This window comes from Bemisia tabaci, chromosome 8 (genome assembly GCF_918797505.1).
Source record: "Bemisia tabaci chromosome 8, PGI_BMITA_v3".
Lineage (NCBI taxonomy): Eukaryota > Metazoa > Arthropoda > Insecta > Hemiptera > Aleyrodidae > Bemisia > Bemisia tabaci.
Genome location: NC_092800.1, coordinates 14,122,157 through 14,147,604, shown reverse-complemented (window position 1 = coordinate 14,147,604; position 25,448 = coordinate 14,122,157). Strand labels below are relative to the sequence as shown.

At 40.5% G+C, this 25,448-nt stretch overlaps 1 long non-coding RNA gene across 1 annotated transcript; it reads left to right on the top strand.

Annotated features, from left to right (window-relative positions):
* The first annotated feature begins 5,961 nt into the window (after window positions 1-5,961).
* On the top strand, window positions 5,962-21,023 carry LOC109037228 (uncharacterized). Its single transcript, XR_002009449.2, has 2 exons — window positions 5,962-6,877; window positions 20,834-21,023. It is a non-coding gene; the product is annotated as an uncharacterized lncRNA (long non-coding RNA).
* The last annotated feature ends 4,425 nt before the right edge of the window (window positions 21,024-25,448 follow it).

Below are 25,448 nucleotides of genomic sequence, written 5' to 3'. Positions count from 1 at the left end.
TTTTTTTCAGTGTACAATTTTTGGCTCATTTCACACACACCGCATGTGTCATTACTTCTCCAATGTAGATATATGTTTTGCAGGGTGAGCCAAAATTAGTATAATTCTTAATAATTGCAAAACGTAGTCCTTTACCAACTTCCGGCTGCAGCGTGTGAACTAAAAATTAAATACCAACCTCTGAATGTGCACATCGTTTCAGAGCCGAATCGACAAATGGTTAATAATCGTGTGATTTCCGCCGATTTTAAATGACTCTGATGTAGCACACTGTCACATTCTAGCGATCCTAACAAAACACGCAACAGATCCGTAGGTCGATTTTTGACTCGTCTCTGTGGCGAGGCGTGAATGATCGATTGTCGATAGGTATTTCCCTATTTGAAGCAGCGGTAAAGAATCGATTAACAATTCGTTGCGCGCACCCTCTTTATCGATCCTTTTCCACGGGTTCAAATGGCAGATCAATCGATACATTAGCGTGGCGTGAATAATCGATTATCGATATCTCGCCATTTGAAGCTATGGTAAAGAATCGATTACTAAGGTGTTCGCTGCGAACACCCTGATAATCGATCTTTTTCCATAGGTTTAAATGGCGTAACAATCGATATATCGCAATTCACGCCACGCCACTGAAGACATCGCAAAGCACACCACGCCACCGCTCGTTATCGACTGGCCTCATCGATACATCCCTATCCTAACAATGCTATTTGTCGATCAAGGTCAATCGAATCAGTCAACAATCGTGGTTCACCCCTTGCTCCGTCCTTCAAGGTGACGTTAATTATGATTTTAGGACCCTGTAATTTTGTTCGTAACAGTGAACAGCTCACGCATTGGGAGGGAAACGAAGCCAATCGCCTCGAGAATTTAGAACAAAGCGCTCAAAAATATGGCTCGGTTGGACTGGAATAACATTACGTAGCCACCCTCCCATCCTTGATTGCCAAGTTGCAACTTGAAGGCTAACCAATGGTAGTTTGAAGATGTATGGATGAGACTATTCGATTCTGATCTAGAATTTTTGAGATATAGGAGCCGCTCATAAAATTTGTCACATTACAGTCGGATTGTTTACTCTTATGCTCCTCCTTTAACCCCTCGTGACACTTTTGTGACGTAGGTCTTGCTTCTGTACAACGTACAAGCAAAACAGCACAACGCTCTCTTCTTCCTTCACCCTTTCTTCCTCCTCTTCTTCTTCTTCTTCTTTTCTTCTTCTTCTGCTACGCATTTTATGAACGGTCGCAAATCATTGACAAACAGACCAGGAAAAAACACTCTTCTCGACTTGCGAGTGGCTAGCGCAATGGACTATAACCGATGTGACCCTGGTTCAATCTTGGAGGCTGGCTATAAATTTTGACCGAGGTCGTATGCGCTGGTTACACGCTCAAATTCCCATCAATTTTCGATCAAATGGTGACTGGTGCGCACCATCTACCATCAAATTTCTGCGGCCTGCAAAAATTTGATGGTAGATGATGGAACTGTGGGGCTCATCCTTCATCTGATTTCCACACAACCGTGCTTATTGCATGATTATTTCAATCAACACGCTGTTTCAATTAATTTTACTCATCAATCTAGATAACTCTCGACCGCCATCTTGGTCATCATTTTGATCGTAATTTGACGGAAATTTGAGCGTGTAACCAGGCCACTAGATTTTCAACACAAAGATTTAGTCCCTTCAACAGAAAGATTCGGTCGATTTGACACAGGGAAAACTAACTCCAAAAAATCCACCGACAGCTGTGTTACTTCGGATTTTACTTCCTACATCGACACAAGCTTCTGGTTACTTTTCCTTACTGTGCATCGGAAGTGCCCTCATGCATAGCTTTGCAACGTTAAAATGTAGTCCTTCCGTCTGATAGAAGACGGATCTCGGTACGTATACTCAGAGCTGAGTCATCGAAGAGGGGCAAAATAAATGCGCGAGTCCATTCTTAAAGAGCCTCGAGGCCCAGCCGAGAGGCATTAAACATCGACGGATGATGGCCGGACGACGCGCATAAAAATTCAGGGCTGAAAAATAGTTTCTGGATGAAAGGCATAAAAGTTTGTTTGTGACGCAAATGGAACTTTTATAAGCATTTAGATAATAAAATGTAGAGATGAAAGGACCCGTAATCCTAACCTGGAGGAGCGAGGCCGGGAGGATATCACGGGAGAACCGTAACTCCCCCCCCCCCCCCCGCCCCCGCGCCCCCTCCGCCGAGGGGCTGAAATTGCATCTCTGACATCTAGAAACAATTTATTGGTTGCTCGGCGCAGTTTCTCGGCTGAAGATTACTTAATAGCCGCGGATTCGAGCGGCTGCTTGCATCTCAAAGGACTCGCGGAATTAACCCGGAGAAGCGTTTCACTCTATTTTCGAACCATGATTCTGTGCCCAAGACGAATGGGAATCATCCGCCAGAAATAGAAATTGACTTTCAATAAGAGCCCAAGACTTCTCTCTATAAATGGAGTTGAGTCCTTTTTTACCGGTGCTGCCATTCTATTTTACCGAAGATTCTGGGGTTCCAGAAATTCATATGGACGTATTTCTATCAAACAGACCTATGTGAAGGTGAGAAATATGGGGTGTGCTCGTTAAAGCTGCATAAGAAGCAATGTAAAAGTGGGCGTGATTCCTTTTGAAAAATTTGAAAAGCGGGATTTTACATTCTATCAAACAGACCTATGTGCCAACTGAATGCGAGATGCATGAGCCGCGGGCATGGCAAGAGAGCGTTGTAGACAAGGCTCATGAGTTAAAGCGCCCCGACGACGATCTCCCCCTCGCGCTCGGGCTTCATCATTGCCGCTGACGTCACTGGCGCCTTATTATTCTCATTCACTCTTACGGCGAGAGAACTAACGAGCACACCCCATATTTCTCACCTCCACATAGGTCTGTTTGATAGAAATACGTCCATATATCCAAAAGTTCCGTGAAAAATTCCAAAATTTTCAAAAGTTCCAGGAAAAAATTTCAAAATTTGCTCGGATCCAGTTCCAAAAGACGTTAAGTTTGACCGAATCATCATCGAACATACATAAGAGTCGCTCTTACAACGCTCTCTGGCGCTCTGCGACGCCTAACCGCCACAAAACCCAGTCGATCATCATCAAACTTGATCAAATAATCGGCCAGACTGACCCCCGAAATTCCGAGAAAGTCCCTTAAATAGCTGGTAATCTCGGGAACTTTGAAGATTCCGAGAAAAGTTCCAGGAAATTATAGTAGTCCCGGAATCCAGAATTAGTTCCGGGAAATAGCAGCACTGTCTCTTACAGATACAGGCACTTGCAACTTTCACCATCAAAATGCTTCCAATTCTATGCTCTTCGTTTCTCGTGACTGAACTGTTCTCGTATCGTAGGTACCTAGAATTAATGTAATATCTATGTGCAGACCTTGTGCAGGAATATTCAAAAGTCAGAACTTAGAGTCCACCACCCTCGTGTTTGTTCATAATCCTGAATTGCGCTTTATATACATAGTTATTGTAAAATAGATAAATCACTTTTGTTGTCTCTACATTTGGATTACATTTTGCAATTTGGACCTATAGATTCTAGCCCAGTTTAAAAACAACGTATGTGCCGGTAGTTTCTCTATATACATAAGTGTTTTTCCAGAAGAGCCAGAATTTATAGTTCCAAATTGCAAAATGCAGTCCATTGTCGTTTCCCGGACGAAGGAACTTAACTCCACTCGAAGTCGTAAATTGACTCAAACAATTCGATTTTTTACGTGAATGTACCTGTGCAATTTTCGTTCAAAATTTGTCTGATTTTCGCAAGAGATCAGATGGAAAAACAGTGACATTTCCAGTTAGATATACCCATGATTCTTGCTATTTGCGAGGGGGAATTTGGAAACGTCCAAATTTAATTACGTTCCATCGTGCACTGAAAAAAAAATCTCGGTGTATTTACTAAGAAAAGGGTAAAATTACCAAAAATTCAGGGTTCTATTTGATCCCAGTTTTTTCTTGGTAAAATTACCATTTATGGAATTGGTAATTTTACCGAGAAATCTCGGTAAAAGTATTGAACTTTCTCGGTAATTTTACTGGACTTTGGCAAAAACGACAATATTTTTTATCGACTATGGTAGAATTACCGAGATAAAATGGCAAAGGTACCGGGAATTGGTTACCAATAAAAGTGGTATTCTTACCTGAAAAAAGAACAGTAAAAATACCGGTTTTTAGATAAGTTTACCAGTCCGTCTTGGTAAAATTACCAATAATTGGTAAAAAAAAGTGAGATGGTAAAGGTACCAACGGACCTTGGTAAAAACGCCGAGAATTGTTCAGTGTGGGGGAAACAACGAATTGAACAAAAGATAAAAAAAAGCATATTTGACAACCGCGCCTGAACTTACGCGATCGTCCCCGTCGAAATTGGAGCTGACCAAGTCAATGCTAAAACCTATTAAGTCCATATCCTAACGAGTCCTGAGCGCCACAAGAATGCCGTTTCCTATGGTTCATCCTACAGTACACATACGCGGTTTCAACATCGACCGAGTCAGCTATCATGAGAGGCGGCGCACGCATTTCCTTGACTCGGCGGCGAAAATGTACCCGTGCATGAGAAGAAGTAATCAAGGCACCCTTCTCGAACCTTTCATGGGGGAAGGGGGGGGGGGTGTCCGTCTGCCCAACACCGACTCCCCAGCTCGTTCCCCTCGGGGTTTTTTTTATGATTGTTTGTATTTTCTGCCTATGTAAATTAGCCGTTGTTATGACGCACTCACGTGATTCAGCCCCCACCCCCTCCTTGTTTTCCCACCTTGCGCTTTTTTTTTTAATTATGCATCCTTACGAGCTTCGAGCACAATTAGCGGCGGAATTACGATAATGCGCCTGGCTCCAAAGACTCGTTGAAGTTATACATTGTAATCTCAGGTGTGATATCGATGGCGGAATCGTACCGCCCTGCTAAGGGAGAACGCCGTATGGGCCTTCAGACGTTGCAACATTCCATTTGACAAATCACGAATTTGCGAGTACATTTATAAATATTCCTTTTCTTATTTATCGTAGAATTTTGCTCCTAATTTTATCTGAGAATATCGAATGACATTGCTGTAATTCGTGCCCCGTTGCCTGAAGTCAATGATTCCCTTCAAATGACCGGGTATGCAAAATGACTGCCGTGACGCACGAATAGTGGTATCAGAATTTTGCATTTAGTTTACGGATTGATTTGAAGGCGCTCTTCTGTATCCATTGTTAGTGGCCTTGCACAACGATGTTGACGAAATTTATAAATATTCCTTTTTTTATTTATCATAGAATTTTGCTCCTAATTTTATCTGAGATTTAAGAAAATAGCGAGGAAAAAATGCATATTGGTCTAAAATAAATACTTTCTGGGAGGCAATTTGGCAACATTCGAATGCTCATACGGCGTTTTTCCTTAGCACGGCAACGTCGGTCTTGTCTCCACGGGACGTTTTTATGGGATTTGTCCCAAGTTCGAATCAAGGAATGAAACTTCTGGGATTTTTCCCAGTTTTTCCCAGTGGGATTTTCGAGTAAATTTATAAATATTCCTTTTCTTATTTATCATAGAATTTTGCTCCTAATTTTATCTGAGATTTAAGAAAATAGCGAGGAAAAAATGCATATTGGTCTAAAATAAATACTTTCTGGGAGGCAATTTGGCAACATTTGAATGCTCATACGGCGTTTTTCCTTAGCACGGCAACGTCGGTCTTGTCTCCACGGGACGTTTTTATGGGATTTGTCCCAAGTTCGAATCAAGGAATGAAACTTCTGGGATTTTTCCCAGTTACCGTCTCCACGGGACTGGGCTCCCGAGTTCCTAAAACGAGTTTACGCGGGAAGAAAAATTAGTAAAAGTCGAGTAATCGACCGGAGTTAAGACGAAAACTAAACACGATTAACCACGAAACAAATTATTTCGATTAAACTAGCAGGAGCAATCGAGTAAACAACGAAATATGTATCATACAATAATTTGCGCTCACTTCTTTTTCCTCTCTCGTTAGTTTTTATCTCTGCAAGGAGTACAAGGACCATACTTCGTGCTGTGAAAAATATTGACTGACTCAATATGTTTCCCGACTTCGTAAGTAAGTCGATAAGCAAGAAAAGTTGGTTTAGTAATGCCGTAAAACTGGGAGGCTGTGACCATTTAACGAATCTCATGCTTACGACGCAACGCGACGGCAGCACTTTTAATACTTTGTTATTCTCCGTACACACAACGTGACATCATGTGAAGTTATCGAGTAAGACATCACTCATAATCTAATTTAAAAGTGATAAGTCATCACATGAAATAATTATCAATTCTGTTGTGAACCAAATATTTTGAATGAAACGAACAGTTCACTCCGAATTCTACCGGAGTACCTATTTCAGCCCCTGATCTTTCTGCAGAATTTTCTGAGAATAATTTCGTTCACTTTTTTGCCATGATCGCGTTTCTTCCATCGTGGTTGGCAGCATTTCAAGGTTCGGTCTGGTGCTACAAATCTTTACTCGAATCGTTGGACGATGTAAACCATATTATTTGGTTCAACGCTGTACATATCTCCAACATGTTCATCCAATTTTACAAATGGTTACTGGCTTCTCCAGTTCTCAAGGATTTTACATGACTTATCAATAATGTGCTATCTCATCGTGCCTTTTATACACGTACTCTCTCCACTAGGGTTTGTAGATCAAACAATGTAACCTTTTCAGCAACGTACTGAGACATATCTCTCGTGTATTTTAAATCGTGTTGATTCTATGCTCCTTCTTGCAATGAAACTGCCGTTACATTCGAAAATTTTCAATTGCTTCTTCGGCATTTCATGTTTTGAATCAAATCTCCTCGCTTAAGTGACACAGTACGTAATATACGCATAATGTTTTTTATGTAGGTTTGTGTATCTTTTATGAACTCTCAAAATTACCACCACTGAAAAGAATTTAATTTCCCAACGTTCCATTGCCATGTCTCTTTCTCAAAGTTGAAAGGAAACTTCTAATCTCGGCGGTCCGTCTCCACCAATAAACCTCCGAAATCATTCCTTTTCTTGGATTGTTGAGCAATTCGATTTACTTTCCTAACTAGATAACTAGTAACTAGATAAGGAAGGTATGGATATGCCGATCATTTTGGAAGTTAAGTCTAATCACTAGGTCATGGAACTCTATGGGCAGAAAAGAGTAGCCAACTCAAGAAATCAAACTATTCACAAAATTGCTTGTAATTACAGTTATTACCATCCGTCGATTTAAAAATGATGGAAACCCATATTATGTTTCGTTTCTGTACAGGGTTATCCAGAAGTCCGGGACCCCCCTTATAACTTTTGAACAAAAAATGCTAGAGATTTGAAATTTGGGGAATGTTCCTAGGTCAACGGGAACTACTTTTTGGCGTACCCAAAATTTTGAGGGGCGCCCCCCCTGAGGGGGGGCGGACCCTAACTTTTTTTTTTCAAATGGGAACCCCTATCTTGTAATACATCATTCGAAAGGGCTTAAAAAAAGAAAATTCTTGGCGCAAACCGATTGTCGATACCTCAATTTTTAACAAAATGGCGGCTCATTCAAAAGTCTGGGCCTCCGCTCAGAACTCATGAACAAAAAATGCTAGGGATTCGAAATTTGGGGAATATTCCTAGGTGAAAGGGAACTACTTTTTGGCGTACCCAAAATTTCCGAAAACCTGTGGAAACTAAGTTTCAAGCGAATCCGACGGTAAATAACCAAAAAACGCATTTCCGCCATTTTTTCGCCGCCATTTTGTTAAAAATTGAGGTATCGACAATCGGTTTGCGCCAAAAGTTTTCTTTTTTCAAGCCCTTTCGAATGTTGTATCACAAGATAGGGGTTCCTATTTGAAAAAAAGGGTTAGGGTCCGCCCCCCCTCAGGGGGGCCGCCCCCCGAAATTTAGGGTAGGCCAAAAAGTAGTTCCCTTTCACCTAGGAATGTTCCCCAAATTTCGAATCCCTAGCATTTTTTGTTCATGAGTTATGAGCGGAGGCCCAGACTTTTGAATGAGCCGCCATTTTTTGGCCGCCATTTTGTTAAAAATTGAGGTATTGACAATCGGTTTGCGCCAAAAGTTTTCTTTTTTTAAGCCCTTTCGAATGATGTATCACAAGATAGGGGCTCCCATTTGAAAAAAAAAAGTTAGGGTCCGCCCCCCCTCAGGGGGGGCGCCCCCCAAAATTTTGGGCACGCCAAAAAGTAGTTCCCGTTGACCTAGGAACATTCCCCAAATTTCAAATCTCTAGCATTTTTTGTTCAAAAGTTATAAGGGGGGTCCCGGACTTCTGGATAACCCTGTATAAAGGATTGTATTGATATTGATAAGGGTCGTTTTTGAGCTCACCCTGAAGTTCCTTAACTCGTCGATTTTTCCGCATTCGATCGAAAAATAAAAACGTGCATTGGTCGACGTGATTTGATCGACAACCGCGAATCGATCGACTAACCCAGGAATCGATCGAAAACTCCGGGCTCGATTGATAGACCCGTGAATCAATCGATAATTCTGTAAATTGATCGACAAACTCATGAATCGACCGAATTTTGTCGATGGAATCACGTCGATTGGTTCACGTTTTAATTTCTCGATCGATTCATGTCGATTGGTTCACGTTGTAATTTTCTTGACACCAGTCTTTGAATAATATGTCGATAGAATAGGTGTCGATCGGTTCACGTCGATCAATCCTCGTTTTTATTTTTAGATCGATTCATTTTGATCAAATCTATACGTTCCCTTAAGAGCTCCATATTTTGGCATTCCCACATTCTCCCTATCCAAGTCCTCTAGCTTTTTCCCACGAACTGGCAACAAGGATAAGCTCGGACTCTCGAATTGAAGCCGAGAATTGCATCGAGTATGGACTGAGGCGACGATTGTCGGTGGCGAGCGCGGCTCCTTGACGCTTCCCTCCCTTCGCGCGTGGCCAGTGGCGTGACGTGCTTTGCGATATATCGATTGATCCGTCATTTAAACCTACGAAAAAGGATCGATAAACAGGGTGGTCTTGACGAACACCTTATTAATCGATTCTTTACCATAGCTTCAAATAGGGGAGTATCGATAATCGATCAGGCGTGGCCCTCGCGTGCACGGCCGCGGAGCCCGCAGTCACAGCACAAGAACAGAATCGAATAAAAAACCGCCGACTCATCGGAATTTCGCTAACCCTCACCGCTTCACACTTCGCGGCATCGAATCGGGGATGACGCTTCCACCCAGCTTTCATCTTCAGACCGCCCGTCGATAAATATTTCTCAACTACTCCGAGACAATGTTTCCTCCCCGTTGTCGCTTTTCAACGGTAAAACACTAAAAAATCAAGAAAAAAACGATATAGTGCTGAGCACTAACTGTTTAGATCAAATGGAGCCAGCTAGTATGGCAGTAGTGCTGAGCCCTACAACATTAAGGTCCAGCTCTACAGACTGCAGGTCTCAGCAGTACTGCCATATCAGCTGGCTCCATTTGATCTAAACCTGATTGGTAGTGGATCATGGCCATGAGGTCAAAATTTCAAGCGCACTTTGCATTTTACGTATTGTTACGAGCGCTTGAACTGGACCGTTTCTCAAGCTTCCAACACTTCCAAAAAACTTCAACTGCGGCTTTCTCAAAGATCCTTCCAAAATAAGGGCTGACTTTCGCCCCTTTTTCAGTATTCAATCCGACCATCGAACCAAGGTTTAAGTGGAAGCTTATAATAACAGAAAACTACTTTTGAGGCCCCATCACTTATATCTTCTTTCCATGTGAAACAACTCTTACTTTTCCTCTAGCAAAAGTTTGCGATGAGCTCATTGCGGTTTGCACTGAAAACATCAAGAAGTACTCTCTGTAAACCGATACTAATATTACTCATCACTGACTGATGAAACCAAGGTAGAGATTCACGGGATTGTCATGAATGTCCTGTATAAACATGAACGCACAGGGTGACAATTGCGTGGCGAGTGCGAGGAAAGTTAAAACGCCTTCAATTAGGTGCGTATGCAACACGCACATCCATCTAGTACGAATAGTTGTATGCAGCGCCTAGGTGAAAGTCGCATCCTCACGTAGCAATGATCGCGCGTCGCAGGGCAGTTGAGCCTATATATTTTTGTTTGATTGGCGTTGTTTCTCTAATTGGTCACTGTGGTTTAAAATGCACGACGTTTAACAAAACTATAAAATTAAATTTCTTTGGAGAGAGAGTTGGAGAAGTGGTGAGATTCGTTCATTCCTTTTTTTATCATTACTTTATTTATGAAAATTTTTCGATTTAACAATCTTATTTGGATGATCTGTCTTCTTTCCCCGCGTATGGTCACATTCAAGAAAGAGCCTCCCAAAATGTCGCCCCTTTTTCGGTATTCGATTCGACCATCGAACCAAGGTTTAAGTGGAAGCTTATAATGACAGAAAACTCAGGAATACATTTCAAGATGAGCATAGGAACCGTTTTCGAGTTACGGGGGGGAGGGGGGCAAAGGGGTCAAACCCCGGCCTTATTTTTCGCTATTTTCTTGTTGAATTGATGTGTCTACAGGGTTGTTATCGTCGTTTACACATGTTATAAACACCGGTTCCTACGTATTTTTACACGCAAAATCGACTTTTAATGTTGACGAGTTGATACACCGATCGGTTATATCGATTTTTTAAGATTCTTTACGGAGAAGCGACTTTTTTATTGAGATTGAAATTGTTCGGCTTTGATTCATGGATGACTAAATGCACCTAATATGACTTTGGTACACCGACACCTACGTATTTTTTCTTGTAGAATCGAATTTTAACGTTAACGAGTCGATATATCAATCGCTTGTATCGAATTTTTGCGATTTTTCAGGAAAATCAATGATATATTGGTATTGAAATTGGTTATTCTCCACCCGAGAACAACCAAATTTTGGGTTGGAACACATTTCCGGTCGGGTCGATTTCCAGTTGAGTCGAGTTTTCGATTGGGGCACATTTCCGGTACAGTAGAAATTAAGCTTTTCAGTTTCCGGTTTTCCCCCTTGAGGTCCATTTTGCCTAACTAAACCACAATGACGTAGTGAACATGGTATCAAATGGACGTATTTCTACCAAACAGACCTATGTGGCGATGAGAAATGTGGGGTGTGCTCTAGAAATCTGCATAAGAAGCAATGTAAAAGTGGGCGTGGTTCCTTTTGAAGAATTGGAAAAGCGGGATATTGCATTCTATCAAACAGACCTATGTGCAGCTGAGTGCGGAACTCATGAGCCGCGGGCATGGCACGAGAGCGTTGTGGACAGGGCTCATGAGTTAAAGGATCCCTCTAACGATCTCCCCCTCGCTCGAGTGCGCACTATCATTGCCGCTGACGTCACTGGCGCTTTATTATTCTCATTCACTCTTACGGCCAGAGACTAACGAGCACACCCCATATTTCTCACTTCCACATAGGTCTGTTTGGTAGAAATACGTCCAAATTATAGTCAGAAATTTTTGCGTCATGAATTTGCGATTTGACTGTTGATTCTTACGTAAAAGTTTGCGAAAAACACGATGGTGCCATTGGTTTTCTCTGAAATCAACTCCCAAACTCAAAAAAAGCTCTCAAGTTGAGGCCAAAATGAAGGGGATATCCCACCCTACCCTGAGAGTCCACGTCTACATCATGACAAACTCTCCATGCAAAGATAGGGAACAAATACATTAGCAGTTTTCAGTTTTAGAGTCTCCAAATAAAGTGGCAGCCCTTTCAATGTATTTGCTCCCTATCTTTGCATAGAGAGTTTGTCTTGATGTAGACGTGGACTCTTAGGATAGCGTGGGATATTTCCTCCATTTTGACCTCAACTGGAGACCTTTTTTTGAGTTTGGGAATTGATTTCAGAGAAAACCAGTGGCATCATCGTGTTTCTCGCGAACTTTTACATAAGAATCTACAGTCAAATCGCAAATTCCTCACACATGATCTCCATTCTTGAAAGTTATCAACACGGTTATTCCTCCGATTAAGTGTATGTGAACAAACGATTCTTGGATAGATAGCTTGTTTCACCTTTCAATTCACTGAGAGAAATCATCACCAGGCTAAAAATTACATTGACCTCCAAATTTTATTTATATTCTACCTCACTCGATCACACTACTTAGATTAATTATTAGGGAATCTTTGAAGTATATTGTCTCTGTTTGGTTCCTTCATCACTAAACTCGGTCCAATTTTACGCACAAAAAGGTCAAAAGAAGCTATATCTATCATGACACAAGGGGCCGTCCCTAAATAACGTTGTTGAGGTTTAGGAGTCGCCAAGTCTCAACAGACGTATCGCACTTTTTCGGAATTTTTGACCCCCCCCCCCACCCATTTTTAACGCTTTTGTAACGTAATTCCCTATCATTCAACACGTAAAAACAAAATGGCGTCACCCTCTTCTCGACACCCCCCCCCCCTCCGGTGCGTTCCGTAATTTAGGAACGGCTCCTATGCCCTTGCATGCATGTTTATTCTTATGGATCTCGGGGCGCATTAATTAAATTATTAATTAATTTAAATGCGTCCAATTAAGTGCCTTGAAATCCTCTTGAACTCCCTACAACCGTGCCACAGATCCACGTCGCCCCGAAAAAGACAACACGACATCGCTCGGGCCGCAACCGTTAAAATCCGGAGATGCGCATTGTTTGCGGTGCGGTATCCGAGGAATTTGAAGGCGCTCTCTTGAGACGGGGCGCACCGTCATTACAGGCGATTCGCGAGGCGGCGGAGGACAAATAGGTGAAGGTAGGCGGATGCACTCACCGTTGATGAGTAAATACTCCGCCTCTTGAGCCGGCTGCCTATTAGACGTTGCCTCGAAGATAAATGCCCGGCAATATTGGCCTTATTCTCATTATCTTGTTTTGATGAATGTTCAGCGTTGTTGTCTTATGTCGTTTCACGAACTGGCGATAAAACCCGTGCTCCGCGAAGGGCGTTTAGATGCAAAGCAGTGAGGAAAGGATTACAATTTCGTGGTGTTATTAAAAAGAGCACTAGGCCTAAAAACGTGCATTTGAGATAGAGGACCTGTCGACACATAGTAGGCAAATCAAGCATTTTAACAAACGCCCGGGTATATTGCCAAATAATCTTACTTGGATTTAAATTCTGGTTGTTTTGCTAGTTTCAGACGAATAAAAGCTTCGCTATTCGAGAAAAGAAGTTTCTGTAAGAAACTACATTTTACAATACCACCTTGAGTGATCCCTAGACCTAGAATGAACGTTTATCTCGCAATTCGCACTGTGTCATGAAATACAGAATTATGTGAAAAAAATGCGGACTTACCTGTTTTGTTTAAAACGAAGTCAATTTTTTGGCACACACTGCTTTCTAATAACTCGCATTTTTTTACGAATGAGACGGATTTTGCTGAAGCTAGCCGTCTGAATATCAGTCAGCTCACTTCAATTAGTGTAATTCTTTAATCCATTATAGCCAAGCTATAATGGATTAAAGAATTACACTAATAGAGACACTAGAGAGACTCAAAGTCTCTCGAGAAATATCTCATATTTCTTGTAAATTTCATTGCTCGTGTGTCCAGGCAATAGATACTTAATCACATATTATATTTTAAGGTCGTTCTATTGTGACTAATAATTTGCCAAAAAGTAACAAATTCAGAATAAGGTGTCTATAGGACACAGAAAGCCGGGAATCATCAGGGTATGAAAACTTCCAGGGAATCTGTTCCAGGAACTGGGAATCTCTTCTTCTACCGTTTGAGTGACCTATTTGAATCTTCAAATAATCGGAACAATGGGAAAGCTTTCATTGACCAGATAATATAAAAACCAAGAATGATGCTGGAATTGAAACTTTGAACAAGCGTCAAAAAATCGGACGAAAGGAGAAAAAAAATCGATATTCACATCTATGGAGCTTGGAAAAGTATATAGTTCAGGGCTCCCGAAAATACCGAGGAAATGGGAGAAAAATTCCCATCAGGGAATAAGCTCCTAAAAATCTGAGGAGAAGCGGGAAATGAGCACGGTCAATAATTCTGGACACATGATTTGGATTTCATTTTGCAAAAATGAACCACTAGCATTGCAATGTTGCTAAGATTTTGCAACTCCTTTTGTCTTGGAGGAAAAACCTGATTATCCATTAATAGTTTCTATTTTACTCGCTAAAAACTGTGAATTTAAGACAAAAATTACCATCTAAATTTCATAGTTTTTCACAATTTCCGCAATTTTATTGCAAAGGATGAAGTTGCACAATCTTAGCATCATTGCAATGCTGGTGGTTCCTTTTTACAAAATGCAATCCATTTAAGGCCTCTTAGCCACTCGGTCCCTCTAGACTGGAGAATTTTAGAGGACCAGGAAGTAGAACTTTAGAAACCTGTGAAATTGTGGACTTGTGAAATGGAACCTTTTACATACAAAGATGAACCCTGAAAGTTTCAGGCTTTCCACCAGAAATGTACGATTCTTATGCTTAACCGCCACACTGGGTCGAATTTCGAAGAAAACTCGATTTCATGAGGGCTTTGCTGCTGTCTTCGGTAACACAGCAGTATATCGACGGTGTAAGTCGGCAATTACATAACTCGGTTTGCGACGTCGCAGACTTCCTGTCATATACGTTACTTTTTAGACGGAAAATTACTCAACGGCAATTCTTTAAAACCTCCGTGATTTTTCTTCTCTGTGCGAAGAAAATTCTGCAGAAACTTCAAGGAATGATGTCAATTTATTCTCTTTTAAAAAATTAACATAGAGGCGGAGATTTTCAGAGTGAGTGTGACGGTTATGTGAGTTATGTGATTGCCGACTTACACCGTAGATATAGGCTCTCCAGTTTTTCTCCGGCATGACAGAACTTACGGAACTTGCAAGAATCCCGTTTGGTAGCGGGAGTATTCCACCCCCCATGTATATCTCCGACTCTCCTCATGTCGCGCCGATTATCGGCAAGTTTTTTCCCCGAACTCTTAACGTAAGCGAATCGAATCGCCTCGGGGAATCTGGCTCCTGACATAATAGAGTTGGCGATGGGGGGTTCCACTTGCGTTTCTACATGAGCCTCGTCTAGCGAGGTTTCTCATTGGTTCCAGGTCTCATGCTGAAATGCAAATACGGGGAGTTTCGTCCGATGGAGGCTGAGTTTGAGTTCACGCTCGAGTTTTGTCACTTTCAGCCTTTCGCTGCCGCGCAACTTCTCCGACCCGCTCCAGGCGCGAAAATGCTCCATGGTCCCTTCGTTGCCGGATTTCTCCAATGAGAACCGCATTTGTAGTCAGGCCTTAAATAGCTCCATTCCTGAAAAATATTATTAAGAAATGGACGGAGTTAAACAGAAACGAACCAAGCCACATCGGGATCGAACCGAGTAAAAGAGGTTTAAAGTTTGGCTCCTGCATAAGACTCGATGTAAAAGATAAACTTCAAGTTCAATTTCTGCAAAATTTGCTTCAACGAAAATTTTGAATTTTTGGCGATAGATAGTGGAGCAGTGGCTGAGTTCAAAACCACTCATAACTCAATTTTTTCCAAAATGTGGGTTGGTTCCTTTCTGCTTAATTCAGTCCAAATAAACTTTGAGTTTTTTGGGCAAAGGTCTCTCCTCTCGTGAACGATGGTATAGCTACGGATACGGCGATGCAACTACATTTGCTGTACGGTTGTCCGGGTTGCATATCTAAGAAAATGAAGGCGCACTTCATACTTTTTCAATTTCTCTTAGATTTGTATTCATTATTCGTTTCTTAAATAGCTCCTTTCCTGAAAAATACTATCGAAAAACAAACGTAGAATCTTTCTGGTCGAAGGTCCCTCCTTCGTGAACGATCATTAGGCTGCGGAGACGGCGATGCAACTACATTTGCTCTACGATTGTCTAGGTTGCATATCTAAATTATGAAGGCACACTACATACCTTCTCAATTTCCTATAATGTCGAATTCATTGTCGGTCCCTTAATAGCTCCACTCCTGAAAAATATTATAGAAAAACAAAACGTAGAGTTTTTCTGGTCCAAGGTCCCTCCTCTCGTGGACGATCGGTATGTATAGCTGCGAATACAACGATGCTCTACGGTTTGCTCTATACATTGCGGTACATTTGCTCTACGGTTGTCCGGGTTGCATAATGAAGAGGCTGTTGGGAAATTTCAGTAGGAGCTTAGAAATCTCTCGTTGAGCTTTCATTGGTTCGTAAGTAAAATCACTTAATAACTGGGCCTTTGCATAAAAAGACGCCCTTAGACTCTTCTGGAGCTTTCTCTATTGTGGCGTAGCGTGATTTGCAATATATCGATTGATCTGCCATTTAAACCTATAGAAAAGGATCGAGAAACAGAGTGTTTGCAACGAACACCTTAGTAATCGATTCTTCACCATAGCTTCAAATGGGGAAATATCGATAGTCGATATTTTATGCCTCGCCGCTGCCTTTTTGTATATATTATAACGTCAGGTAATTTTACCACTTTTTAAGCCCTTCTCGCCTTGTCAGGTTGTCAGATAAATTTTATCGATGCACTTCTGGCTCGGCGAATTTAGATCCCCCTCTGCTCATCCCGTAAGGTCCTGCGCATTGATTATTGAAATTTTTAGACAAAGCGATAGACAAAGAAGGCATAGAGGAAATGGAACGATCCTATTAGTTGAACGCGTGGTTTTTATGGACTAAGGAGAGGATAATAGACTAACCATAAGGTCTCTCGTCGGTTGCTGTTAGTCAGTTTATTACTTACTTCCTTCGTCCATTGCAACCGCCTTCTCTACCACCGATAGGACCACTTTTTTTCTGCTCGTCGCTTTTGTCTATCGCCTTGTCGATCAATTTCAGAAATCAGCCCGCTGACGCTATTTACGGACGACCCTCTGTCCAATGTAGCCATTTCAAAATACTTGCTATTTTGGAACAAGAATAGGAACTTTTATATTTTCTCCCGACGCATTTTTCTGATTTTAGCAGGGAGAGACGTTTCTCAACATACTTGAGCTTTATTGTGTGGGCGAATCTAGATACCTTAGACGGGAGGGTGATCCTGCGTTTTTTTCCCAAAAATCTGGTTTTACCAATGCCTTTCGTGCGCCCAATTTACTTTTTACAGTTCAAGAGTGGCACTCTTATATTTTGCTAGAGCTACATTTCATATAGGAGGGGACTCGTTTGCAGGGGCGAAACCTCTCTCCAGGCACAAAAGAGTGATTTTCCACACTTTTCCACCTCACTTCTTTCACTTTTTAGTACACAAGACAGGGTTGCAGGTTGGGTTGGATTCAAAATTTCCCTCACATTTTCCAGATTCTCTTTGGCTTCACAAAGAGAAACAAAATAGCTAACTATACCCACTAAAATGTTGGAGTATTTCCTTCTAAAATGTCTGACATTTCCCTGTCTTCGCACTGAACCGAACATGTAGACCTAAACTGGATTAATGATATCTTTAATTTGCACTTGCGTTAAAAACGCGAAAAAGCTTTTTGAATTTATAATATACGATTTTAGGAGCACAAAACCAAGAGATTATCATGCGTTTTTACGCTTTCTATCGGCAAAAAGATGAGCCAAACTACTCGCAACTTATGCCTTAGGACTTTTTTTATCCTATTTGCAATCGGTGAGAGTTTTCTGCTGAGATGATACAATCCAATTTTTCACCCAACTCTATTAATAATGTTAAAGTCGAATGATTTTCAAGCTGTAACATTTTCATTGATTTAATGAAACCAAAACATGAAACTCCTTCATCTTTGTACTGAAAATTTCACCTTTGTGGACCAAAGGACTGTTCTTAAAATACGTAACGCTCCATAGAGGAATAGGGATCTAAGCCTACGTTACGAAAATAATCCAGGATCATGTTATGTAACGCTTGACGCAGCATTTTTCGGAAGTTTTAATAGATTTTTTCATTGTCCAATTTCTATTTTTTCCCCTAATTTCATAATTAAAAACTAGTTCTCCGTCATTGTCTCCTTTTATTGTTTATCTCTATTTATTTATTAATTTTTTAAAAGTACGTTTTACAAATAAAAAAAATCGAGGGTTTTTAGTGATTTCTCCATAATTGAGAGTGGAGGGTCAAACAGAGCGTTACTTTTTGAAGGATGTTCAGCGTTGCGTTACGGGGCGGGAAGGGATAAAAAATTACGATTCTCAGCATTTCGTACTCTTAAGGTCCTTTTTTGTGCACTGTCGGCCATATTTATATATTTTTTCCGACGCAAGATTTGGCAACTATGTTTGCGCTCCTTAGAGAGCTCCGACTGTGTAGATGAGATTGGACGCGTGCCAATTCGTACAGCCCCCCAAGCACTGCCGCGTTAAGGAAAAAACCGAGTATGAGCGCAGGTTTTATATCGGAGGTTGCGGGTTTTTTCCCGAGAGGGTGGAACATTTGATTTCAGCATCTCCGGGGCGACGGGAGACGAGAAATAACACGTGTCCTACGACTGGGACCCGGAATTATTATTATTCATAAGGACCTCGATTTATAAATCAAATAAGCCTGCGTTTTTAACGGGAAAAATGTCGATTTTTGGGGCCCTATTCTATTCATAGTCGTTCTTCAAAACGCTCCTCTCCATGGGAGGTTACGTATATATAAATTACGTTGTAACGGACCACCAGACAAGGTATGAAGTTAAGTATTGTGATACATGTTTCTTAACCACAGTTCAACATGAAATACGATTCGTGCAACGAAAATTACTGAAATTGATTCCTTATCAAGATATTCAATGTTTCTTGACACGTGAATTCAAACCTCCCGCTTATGAAAACACAACGGTTTACGTGTGTCAGATCGCAAACTAAACATTATCGTGGTAGTCTCTGATGCGATAAGAAAATATGGAAATCTCAATCTTGATGCTTTGGCTTAGGTATAGCAGCAATTGTTTAAACTTTGCACAATGAAGGGTAGGAAATGAACAATGTTTGATTGAGAAGCCGTTGTAGTGCGCAATTTGACTCACGTAGAGAATTGTGTCTCTCGTGACCCGGTGACCGGGCAATTCAAATTTTCCGTAACCAATGTGAGATTAAAGCGTTAATATCTTAGTTAGGAGTTGATTTCAGTAATTTTTGATGCAAGGATTGTGTTTTACGTAAAATTCTGGATAAGGAACATGTATCAGAATGCTTACATTTGTACCTTATCTAGTGGTCCATCAAAGGAGATCCACACAGGATTTCACTCCAAAACTTTTAGCAGTGTAAAATTCAATAGTGTCGGAAATAGATCATTTCAAGGAATTCCAATTTTTAGACCAGATTTTGTGCGTGTTTTGTAAAAAAAAAAGTGCACGATATTTCTTTTCAGGATTTAGGATTTGGGCATGTAAAATGCAGTCACGCTGATTCTACTTTTTATCCATTCTTTTTTTATTTTAATTTAATTTAACTTTTTTTTAAAAATGTTTTCAGTAATTTCAGTAATAAGAAATTACGCCAAAAATTACTCTCTGCAAACCAACACTGCTGTTATTCATCACTGACTGATGAGATTAAGGTAGAGACTTACGCGATTGTCATTAATGTTTTATATAAACATGGGTAAATAAGGTCTTTCCTGCGTGGCGAGCGCGAGGAAAGTTAAAACGCCTTCAATTAGGTGCGTATGCAACACGCACATCCATCGAGTACGAATAGTTGTATGCAGCGCCTTAGTGAAAATAGCATCCTCACGTAACTGTGATCGCGCGTCGCGGGAAGGTTGAGCCTGCATATTTGTGGTTAATTGACGTTGTTCTTTTTAATTGTTTCTGTGGTTTAAAATGTACAACGTTTAATGAAAAAAAGAAAACTAAATTTCTTTGTGATAAGATGTCTACTAGTCCGAAGTGAATTTCTTTTTCGATGTATCCTAATAATTTACTCACAATAGTTTGTCCTTCAAAATTTGATTAAGTGAATATTAAACGTCGTATTCATTCAGAATGGAGATGGAGTTGTTCCTCGCATTGGCGGATCCAGAAAATTGCCAACATTACCCCCCTCCATTTAAACCTATGGAAATGTATCGATTCTTGAAGGGGCCAGGTGCTCTGTCAAGAATCGATTTTTTAACCTAGGTTTAAGGGAAGTAATTCGGCGTTGCCGAATCGCTGGATCCGCCTCTGGTTTCTCGGGGCAAATTATACTCAGTGAACTCCCCCTATGCAGTATGCATGCTTCATATGGATCGCATTCAGCAAAAAGGAACCAGTGTAATTACGGTGTTGTAAAAATGTTGCTTCTCCATAATTATCTAATAATTCTACAGAATTATCAGCATAGCAAATAATTTTTGCTTCCGACCAAAAAATTGTTATTCTTAAAGGAAAATAATTGTGTAAATTTTAATACTGTGCATATATTGATTATTTTTAAAAGGTCAGAAGATGTTGCACGATTTTGAAAACACTGCAATCACGCTGGTTCCTTTGTGCTAAATGCAATCCATATCTTCGTAATTTTCCACTGTTAGTCCCCTTTTTTCTCCCCACATTTTAATCGTACGTCGATGAACCCTGATATGCGAGCACTGCCGTGCTAAGGGATAACGTTGAACGAACCTTCAGGCGTTGCCAAATTTCCTTTCATAAAACGCGAATCTCCTGGTAACTTTATGAATATTTTACTCCCAATTTTTCAGATAATTTAGTTCGCAATTTCACCTAAAGATTCTGAAAATTTCAAGGAAAAATATTAATAACTTTCCTCAAAAATGAACACTTTATCGAGGAACATTTGGCAACTCTCGAATGTTCATACGGCGTTCTTCCTTAGCACGGCACAGCGTTCTTAGAAAACCTCGGGACTCATCAGAAAGTAAACATTTTGCGTTCCAGGATGGAGCGACTCGTTTGGCATCGGTCTCGTTTCTAGATTAGCCTCCTCCCTCGTAATTCAAGCGAAATGGAGCACGCAAGAGCCCGAAACTACGAGTTGCTCGAGGCGAAATCGAGCCTAAAAGTCATGTTGTTACATGCTTGTGTGCTGCCTAAACAAATAAATCAATAACTACGCGTTTTATGGTAACGTTGCATGCCGGAAACTATTTCCTTACTCATGTTTCTGTCTCATCCACCCTCCGCTTCTCTAGGTCGTCCTTTGGATTTTCGAGGTACCTCTCTACCTCCTCCCTCTTATTTTCGATCCCATTCTCGACCAATGATCGAGAATGAGTTCTCGATCATTGGTGGATCCAGCAATTTGGCAACACCGGATTTCTTCCATTTAAACCAATACATAACCAATACCTTAACATAACATAATTAACGTAACATATTGAACATAAACTCAAGGATATGGGTGCCTTCTTTTTTAATCTCAGCCAACCCTATACCTGATATGGATTGCATTTTTCAAAAAGGAACCACTAGCATTGCAATGATGCTAAGATTGTGCAACTTCATTTTTTGCAATAAAATTGCGGAAATCGTGAAAAACTATGAAATTTAGATGGTAATTTTTGTCTTAAATTTACAGTTTTTAGCGAGTAAAATAGAAACTATTGAAGGATAATCGGGTTTTTCCTCCAAGACAAAAGAAGTTGCACAATCTTAGCAACATTCCAATGCTAGTGGTTCCTTTTTGCAAAATTCAATCCATATAATGTAATAAATTGGTACCATGGTGAAAATATTCCGTCGCTGTTTTGTGATTTTGGTGGGACTGCGATTCTCCTACTCGAGCTGTTTTTGCACCTAACTCCTCAATTTGGAGTCGGTCTATCCCTTCTTCTCTTGCATTAGCGGATCCAGCGATTTGGCAACACCGGATTTCCTCCATTGAAACCTATGTATATGTATCGATTCTTGGGGGAGGGGGGGCTAGGTGCTCCGACAAGAATCGATTATGTAGCATAGGTTTAACTGGAGGAAATTTGGTGTTGCCAAATTGCTGGATCCGCCTGTGCTCTCGATTCCAGGCCACGCCCGAGTTTCGGATGAGTACTCGCGATTGTTCCACTCGATACGCATCACTGCGGGCCGATTATTGAAATTGATAGACAAAGCTAGACAAAGAAGACAAAAGAGATACGGGGGGATCCTATTGGTGGAAGTGGGTGGTTGCAATGGACAAGGGTGGTAGGTAATAATAGACTAGCTAACGGCAACCCACGAAAGATCCGATACTTAGTCCATCATTTTTTCCCTCAGTCTATAGGAACCGCCCATTTCAACCAATAGAATCGCTCCATACGCGTTATGTCTTCTTTGTCCATCCCTTTGTCTATCGATTTCAACAATCAGTCTGCTGGTATGGACTGATTCTGTGACTGTATATTTTATTGATCATTTGTCTTGTGCGGGTCTCCAAAAGTTTCAGTAGGATTTTACGGTGGCCTTTCTGCTCTTGGTTTTGTACAAAAGTTAACCAACAAAATGCCACCAAATTTCCGCGCATTATAAGTAATAAAAAAATTAAAAAGAATAACAAATTACTAATCTACTTAACATAGTCCACGGTAAATAAATCGAGTTTCTGTAAATCATTTTCTGTATGTATAAATGGTTCGTATCTGCACCCACCCATTCGATTACCTCCCGCGGAATTTTAATAAAGTCGCAAGTTTTTTCCGGGCACGCAAGATAAGAAAAAAAAATACGAGGAGAGTTCGACGATTAATTCCTTACTTAAAATGTGCCTTGTGTTTGGGATCATTTGTCATTCGCATTGGCTTTCCTCAGAAATGAAACGAAGTCCCTCTGATCCTCCCCTTTATTTCAAAAAGAAATGAGAGTCATTATGAATGTCAAACTTTATCCAAGATGCAGAGGAGCAATAACAGTGAAGTTTTTGGTGAGCTCGCAGTTCGCAGTAATTATGATTTGCAGAGCTTATGATAATTGCAGAGTTGCCGAACCGATCAGAGAAAATCTGAACTTCTCGTTCCTTCATAACAAAATCTGGGAATCAAAATGGCATTGAAGCGTTGGGTGCAAAAAGAGCATTTCTTGAATACAGAGGACTCAAAATCTCAACTGACGTTTCATCCACTATAATCGAAGCAAATGCAAGTAATTCGTTGTAACTTTTACTGAATATTCTCTATGATTTTACACTGCTGAAAATGTACAATTTCAGAAAATTGACCCATGGTTTCCTCCCTAAAATGAGGAAAAACACTGGAGAGTCTGAAACACCGTAACCAAGAAATGCCCTTTCTACATCCAACGCCTCAATTTCAGGGATTAAAAATTAATACAATTTAGTTTTTCTGAGAAATTTGTATGACACCGCATTTTCTGATAAATATTAATAGAAAAATACATATCGATGGCAGTCACAGGTGGCTGGAAGTCGGCAATCGCATAACATTTTTATAAATGACGGTTTGGAGTTTGTAGTTCGAACTACTTAGTTTTGAGAAAAAGATATGTCCAAAATTCTTAGTCGCCATGTTCAGGTCACGACATTCTCCGAATCATTATAAGCAACTTTACACTCTCCATTGACCCAAAAATGAATTGCGCGTTGCTTGTTGAATCGTTATTGAATTATCCTGATCGATAAATCCTTATCTTAGCAATGCTTTCTATCGATTAAGGTCATTCGATATAGATTCAACAACTGAGCCGCTGAGATATTCTGCCCCGCTGAAGAAGAACGCCCTATGAACCCTCAGGCGTTGTCATATTTCCTTCAATATAAAACGGATCAATTGGAAAAATTGTGAATGTTTTTCGTCAAACTTTTTAGGCAATTTTGTACGCAGTTTAATCTAAAATATCTGAAAATTTCAAAGAAAAATATGCATAACTTTTCTCAGAAATATATGTTTTATTCGAGGAAATTTGGCAACTCTCGAATGTTCATACGGCATTTTTCCTTAGTACAACATTATTGGCAGCTTATTTTTTAGGATACGAGCTAGAGTTTTCGGTCGAAATCTCCGAGTCAGGTTTTTTGCCTCAACACGACAAGAAGAGTTTTATTGAAAATGTTGCCTTCGTGGATAAAATTTTCCAATCCCAAGAAGGGCACAATTTCAAAATTTGAAGACACTATATTATTCACCTGCCGATAGCCGACAACCAGACAGATTTGGCGATACAACTATGACAAAAATGGAATAATGGGGAGTCGAAAACTTTAAAGGAATGACGATTGTCTATAATCTCGGGAATTTATGTTTGAAGGGAGAAGGCAGTGCCAATGCTCCAACAATATTTCAGAAATGCGAGGGGGGAAGAGAGAGGGAGATAATTGCACCATAATTCGAAGCAACATTCAGGATTCGGAAATGCTCTTTGGCAAACAAAATTCCTTTCGCACGAGGTACTGAAGATTTTTAATTAAATCGACAGTGAGTCGTGTTCGCAAAATTTCCCGATTCAGTTTTCCGTCTGTATTTTTTACTGCAGTGGAGAGGGGGAAAGTATGCCGTGATTAAATTAAATGGTATGCTTCCCTTGAAGACGGGTAGTCTTTTATTTTCGGCGTTTGCAAGTCGGCATTTTTTGTTCAAAACTAGTGGTAAGAAAATACATAAAATAGCCAGATTGATCTGGCAAAATCGAGACTTAAAAATGAGCAACCAATACTTTAGATCAATAAATAACAAAATGGCTCATAATCAGACGATTTGAGGGTGGTATATGTTATCTCTTTTGTCCAATCAGGCCGAAAGAATATAGATTTTTAATTTTTTCTAATTCATCTTATAATTTTTAGTTTCATTGATGACAAAGAGGTTGACACCAACCCAAAATGTTCCGGACATATTTTTTTGTCATGGCCGTTCCCCATGATATTAGAATCGTTCCGTTGCTTTCGCTATGGGATTCCCTATACCTCTGCGACCTTGAGCGTTTCGCCCAGTCTCCGATTTTTGGTTGATTTTCCGATGTATCAAAAACCGTTGTATTTTTTAGCCAATCATGTCTCTACGTCAAGTTGTGTTGATTGCTAAAATTCGCTTTCAGCGAGTTTTTTTTCCACCTTGAGATGTCGTGTCTGACTGGTAAATCTGCGCAGAACCACGAAGTTCCGTTTTTAGGCAAATTCTTTTTTTTGGGAGGTTCTGATTGGTTATTTTTCGCCATCAGTTTTCTGTTCGTTGGTGCAAAAGATCGCCTACCTCGGTGTTCTTGAGAAGCCGCCATTATCCCACCTCAAATTTGAAAAATAGAAGTAAAGAAATAATAACCATCGTACAAGGTGGAAAATTGTTCTGGAGGACTCGTTACGGATAAAGAAGTCAAAATCAGAGCTCGATTGATTGATTTAATTCATGGATACGCAAATATTGCCTTAGCTAAACTGCCGCGATCGGAATGCATGTTGGGATGAACCTCGAGACGCATTAAAACAGTGCGAACCATGGCTCCTACAGCAATGCGCATCCCAAAAGCAGTCAAGGTCTCTTGTGATAAGTCCCGCCCATTGCCCGAGTCTTTTGTATGCTATTTTTACTCTCCCACACGCCGCTCCGTTATAGCCTAGTTGACTATACCG